The 6,388-nt window shown below is 37.0% G+C and overlaps 1 long non-coding RNA gene across 1 annotated transcript; it reads left to right on the top strand.

Moving 5' to 3' along the window:
• Positions 1-380: 380 nt before the first annotated feature.
• LOC116786446 lies at positions 381-5,938 on the top strand. Its single transcript, XR_004356936.1, has 3 exons — positions 381-758; positions 1,099-1,150; positions 2,905-5,938. It is a non-coding gene; the product is annotated as an uncharacterized LOC116786446 (long non-coding RNA).
• Positions 5,939-6,388: the final 450 nt, after the last annotated feature.

Here is a 6,388-nt window from a genome sequence, read left to right as displayed (position 1 = left end):
GAATACTTCTCTGTCCTTTAGTACAGTCCTAATCATGGTCTGCAGAGGGCGCTGCTGGGTATCCCTCTCACTACCAAGAAGACGAGAAAAATGGGACCTATGGGATGCTGCCCAATTACATGGAGTGGTGATACATTTTCTATTTTTTTCTCTCTCACTCTCTTCTTCCTCTCACCACCCTTTTTCTATTTCTTTCTATCTCTCTCTGTCTCAGATTTACTGTTAAATAAAACCCATACTATTGACTTTGGCATTTGGTCTCATTTACACCTTAATTCTAGCAGTAGGATTACTCTGTCTTGGCCAGCTTTGTTCACAGCAAGCATACAGGATGAAATAACTGTATGCTTATGCATTTCTTACTCCAGGGAGAACTAATCTTACTAGATTTGCCTTATTTTTCTCCTGTATCAAGGTGAGTGTTTTCAAAGCTGGAGTTGGTAAAGTTAATAAAATTAGTACAGTACCTTATAACACATTTTTTGATAAGAGGCATGAAAAATAAAAGATCCTGAAGTTAGAATTATAGCACAGCATTTTGAATAGTTAGGAAACTGTCAGTAGCATGCACACAAGCAAGTCAAACTCTGGCTTGAAAATCTTGAAAACAGAATGGTTTTAATGAGATATGAAGATCTCAGGACATTACAAAGTAGTTAATATAAAATACTGACAGCCTGCTTTGGGGTTTTTTTTAGTTGTAGAAGCATTTTTCCAAGTGACGGAACTGAGCACTCTTTAGGAGTTGACCTTTGTCCGTAAGTATAGCACTCTGAAAAAGTCACAAATGTTAATTTACACCTCTAGTTCTAACGCTTGTAATATAGTATGTGGAAAACTCGATACAGAAATTGTTTAAATATGGGGAATGTACATCTTTGTGGTAGTAATAACTTGGCACTGATAACTTGACATCGTTTTAAGAAAATTGTGGTTTTTTGACATCCATGGGCAGCACTTACTACTGCTGCTTTCTGGCAGAAGTATGGAAAGTAAGTAGTAACGTACATCCACAATGTGCAGAAAAACTAACTGTTTTTAGGTACCTGTTTTCTGATCGAAAGATGGCATTACCTCTTTTTTTCTCTCTTTTAACAGAAAGAACTTCCTTTAGAGTTTGAGGTGACCATAATGAAAACCAAATGGGAGGGTGAAGTTCATATTCCTTGTAATTAGTTTCCACCATAAATGCATTAACAAATTCAATGATTTGCAATTCATGGCTCGGAAGAAGAGAGGAAGTACAAAGCACTTTATCTTGTGCCTCAACATGAACTACAGGAAGGACAGAAAGCAGATTTGTAAACATAAAATTAGCTCTTTTAGTTGCACTATTGTTGGAATACTTAAAGAAAGCCAATCTAGTTTTAGGACTGAGTGGCACTAGTATTTTAATTATACTGCTTAGCTATGGATCCATTGGTGCTGTATTTTGTATAAAGCACTGAGGCAGATAGCTGTAATCAGTGCTTGATTTCCATGTTATCCCCTAGGTGTATAGAAAATGATGCATTCAATACTATTGACATCTGCTTGATCACCTTCCTGAGCTAAATCATAGATAGGTTGTTCTACTTTTCCCTTGCCTCCAGCACCTCCTGAAGTGCCATTTAGTGATAATTTCACCAGATATATTTCCAGTAAATCTCTTTTGCTACTCCCCTACTGTTCTAAACAACTTCACCTCTACAGATGGCTCCATACTGTAGAAAAATTTGAAAAGGCAGACTAAACCAAAAAGCATAATAAAAGGATACCCAGTGTCATTAGAAAAACTAGAGAATCTTGATTTTTAAATTGTGCTTTGGGCTTGTTTATTTTCTTTGGCTGTGTGGCTGAGATGGTTGGTCTGATAAAACCTGTTACTTCTGGTCACTTTTTATACATTAACTAGCTCTAGAGAACAGACTGTATTTCTTATGCAACCTTGTCACACAACATATAATGACAAGTAAGGTAAATCATAGATAAATTACGCTTTGTTGTCTTTTTTTTAAGAAAAACTTAGGTTTTGCAGCTGTTTATTTTTAAAAATTCTAAGCTATTGCTAATAAAATACATTAGCAGTGTTCTGTGAGAAATAGATGTTTTTATTTCTCTGTAATAGCCTGTAATAATTTCAAGAAGGGATTCTTTTTACAGTATTACTTTCAAAAAAAAAACCCTTGTCTTTTTCAGACCTTGGTAGCAGATGCGATTATGCGAAGAGGCTGATCCTTGCTGCTTTCATTATTCTTAGTTTGTCTTTATTCTTACAAATTACCTCCTAATATGAGAGTTCCATTCACCTTTTTAAATTATTAATGTGGTGTCAGATGTTCTATTTACTGTTTAGTGGTTTTTTAATGTAAGTATTTATTAGCAATTGGCTTTGGTGCCTTCCTTCTATTGTTTCTGTATGATAGCCTAAAGAAAAACTTCTTAACAAGAAAATGAGGTTTCTAGTCTTTTGAAAAAAATATATTTACTAGCTTCACTATCCCATCCAGTCTTCCTTTCCTCTGTAAGTTGGTCAAGACTTGTAAATTTTGGCTCCACTGGAGTGTGGATATGTCATAAAGCAAGATGTCATTGCTCTTTCTCTGACAGCGGTTCCAGGCAGCATAAGCTGAGGGAGTTTAAAAGGCGAGCACTTTGTGAACTTCACTTTCTGCTGGGTGATGCTTCTTCATAGCTGAGGATTTTGCCCCGTGCTTTACAGTACAAGGTTTTCAGAAACACAGTAGTGTTTTTTATTTATAAACTCAAATTTTGGGAAATGAACACATGAAATGCTGGTTACATTCCTGTCCAAGAAAACCATAAAATAAAGATGAATTGAGCGTATTGAGAATACTGTCTTTTGTTAAAGACATGTTTACAAGACTTATGACTTTTTTTTTTTTATTTCTACTCTCTTTGCAGTCATTGTCTGGAAGTTTTCAAGGATTTAGAGGTGAAAGAACTAATAGGAGAAGACTGGAAGCAGCTGTGTTCGACTGAGATGTTATTAACGTCTTAAACATTGTCAAAATCATAGAAAGCCTTTTTGTCAAGCTGCAAGGAAGCAACTGCCTGTCTGCAACCGCTGAAATCACCCCCTCTTCCTCAATATGCTTCTTGACTGGAATTTGGACTGTGAAGGGAAGCTTGAGATAAGACTATTGTCTAATCATCTCAGGTCTGAGGAGAAGTAAACAAGGCTCAGGGAATCTGCCCTAGCTGAGCTCAGTGGGTGGCAGAGGAGAACGGTTTGGGGAGCGTGATGGCAAAATCTCTCCACACGAAACAGAGTAAACCGCACCCCCCCAGGATGACCACGTACACATGGGGCATTCACATGAGAGGCAGCTGAGAAGGGGTCATAAACAATCAAAGACCCCCAAGGTATCCCTCTCACTACCAAGAAGACCAGAAAAATGGGACCTATGGGATGCTGCCCGATTACATGGAGTGGTGATACATTTTCTATTTTTCTCTCTCTCACTCTCTTCTTCCCCTCGCCACCCTTTTTCTATTTCTTTCTATCTCTCTCTGTCTCAGATTTACTGTTAAATACACCATTCTGAGCAGAGTTTTTTAATATCAGATTAGTAAGGCTTTCCTTGACACCAAAGTCATCAATCAGTCTTAAAATCAACAGTAAAGTATGTGGCTCAGTTGATTCTAAATGAATGAACAGCTCATGTTTCAATTCATCTGGGTATGGAGTTTTTCATCTGTGCAAGAGATAAATCTATTGCTACCAATGACAGTGAAAAAATATGCTAAAATTACAGCTGTGTTTTCATGAGAGCTCTAAAGCCTGGTAAGGCCAATACCTTGCTTGAAATCTTTTGGGTTCTGGTAGTTGCTGCATTTCTGCTGTATTTTCACTGCTACTTTTTTGTTTCTTGACTGCTGAATGACATTCTTATTGCCTAAATTTTTCTATTAAAATCAGCAGAAAAAAATGCCTCCTTCAGGAACAGAGAGAAATGCAGCTTTCATGGATTTTGGTGGCCCAGTACTTGCACTGCAAGTATAACACTACCCTTTCCTCTATGTTCCTACACTTGACGTTTTCCCTAGCCTGGTGCCAAAGTGAGAACTTCATCTGTATTACAGACATCTTGGCTTCAAATTCAGTGTGGAGTTTCTAGTGATACTTAGGTACAGAGGATAGGTTTAGAAAAGGTTTTATGAATTTCAGGAAAAGTTTCTGGAACACATAATGTTGAGTATAAAATCTTTTGATAGACTTGAGTGCCTACAAATGATGGTTTGTCCTGTTGTAGCAGGATAGCCCACCCTGATAAGGCCTAGAATCTGATCAGAGAATGCATGCAATGCAAACCATCACTCAAGCTATCATGCAAGTTCAACTGCTGGTGCCAGGTGCTGTCTTGGTATTGAATTATGCTGAAACCAGCCTGGTTCACCAGATTTCGAATCCTGCTTTACTGAAGCAGAATTTGACAGATAAGCTAGTCTGCTTGCCTGTAATCTGTGACTACCAGAGTATATAGTTATATAGTCTGGTACAACTATAAAAGCCCGGTCCACCTTTCATTTGGCAGACTCTTCCACACACTTCCTTGAAGTGTGGAGCTTCTCCCTGAAGCAGGGATGCCTCTTCATGGTTACTCCCCAGGGGTTAAAAGATCTGTGTGCTATCTCATCTCTACCAATCTCTACTTAATGATTGTTTCTTTTGTTAGCTTTGATACAATTGTTTTAATATAATTGCTTTGTTACAACTTTGTTACTTTATGTTACACGATACCCTAATAGGAGATTTTAGCTTTTATGTTGTGTAGTGTATAATTTTGATTAAGATCTTTCTTCTGTTCACTTGTCTGTTCATTTGCGATAATAGATAATTCATTTTATATAAATATATCCATTTTGCCATTATTAAAAACTTGCAGGACAAACTGTTTTAATCACACCTCTATAATTCCTTAAATTTAAACTGTTGACACAGTCCAAGGGTAAGAGAGGTTTCAGGCACACCTCAACCCTTCTTCGAGAAGGACTTTAGAAAGCAAGGGAGTCCTTTTTGCACCTCGTGATCAGCAGTAGGGTTTTTTTTAATAAGTTTGTCTAAACCTTCCACTCTCCCTTGACACACATCACCTTAAGGATATAGCTAAGAAGTCTGAGAATTTTTTTGCATGCCACTTAGATTTGGAAATACTGTACATGTACGTGGCTATATTTTCTACATGTTGGCATGAATAATTTGAACACTAGTGAATACCGTTAGATGGTAATATCTTATCTGTAAACTCTTGCAGGATTTACGAATTACACATTCCTTTTATTTTGTCTAGCATAGCAAGTGCTGCTTGATTTTGGCTACTGACTTAGTCCTATATAAATTAACTTAGAAAATGGGAAGCTTGCCCACTAAGCAGATTCTACATCTGAAACATAGGTGACTTTAAAATCAAACTGCTTTGTTCAGTGAGAGGATTCAGACCAAGACATGTTCCTCCGATCTTTAATAGAAAGAGGACACCCTGCATCCTGTTGAAAGGTCATCATCACATCTGATCACATCATTTTGTCCTTTCTCTGTGCATATCCAAGAAGACTGACTTTGTCTGTTGAACTATTGTTCAGGTAGCTGAAGATAACTTTTAGCTCCCATAGATTTTTTTAAATGTTGTCATTCTCAGTTTGCCTTTTGTGAATCTCGTAAGTAAGCACCTTCTACTTAGATAATATTGACAGACAAAAGTGTAAATTGGGTTGTAATTTGGGTTGTAACTCAGAGGCTGAAATACTTCCAGGCCTTTCTTGTTTATTTAGATCATAAGTGGTTCTAAAAATCTTCTGTGTAGCTTTAGATATCAAAATGCCTGTGAAACTTTCCACAAGACTGGACTTTCTGAGTCATATTATTGAAAGTATTCTCTGTTTTCTTCTGAGCTTGTATGCAGTAATAACCACAGTCTGATGGTCATATTTTCTTTGCTGTCTTTCAGTTTAGCTGTAAGTGAGAAGAAAAGAAGATGGGAATATTCCGCCTTTGGGAAGAACATGTCAGTGTGATTAATATCTGAGACAGAATGTTAGTTGAGCGTTTTTGTTTGGCTTAGATTCCCTCTTTGTTCCTTCAGTTTTATAGAACTCTACTATCAGATTTAAGGATATTACGCTTTTTCTCTTGCAGACTTTAGGATGTCAGTGCACACAGCCATCCAATTGCTTTTGCTCTCTTTCCGGTAGACAATAAAGATTCCTTGCTATAAAGTGCCATCTGTTGGAAATTCTAAGTATTGTACATTCAATTGTTTGGCTTCTTTTCTACCCTCAATCCAGGTACAGTTTTCTAAATAAATATATCAATCTGAAATATTGAATGATCCAATAAAAGGTGATTAAAAACCTTTTCTAAATACTAACGCTTCAAAGCTGCTTT

This window comes from Chiroxiphia lanceolata, chromosome 4, assembly GCF_009829145.1.
Source record: "Chiroxiphia lanceolata isolate bChiLan1 chromosome 4, bChiLan1.pri, whole genome shotgun sequence".
NCBI lineage: Eukaryota > Metazoa > Chordata > Aves > Passeriformes > Pipridae > Chiroxiphia > Chiroxiphia lanceolata.
Note: the sequence above shows the minus strand (reverse complement) of the source record. Positions and strands in the feature narration are given on the sequence as shown.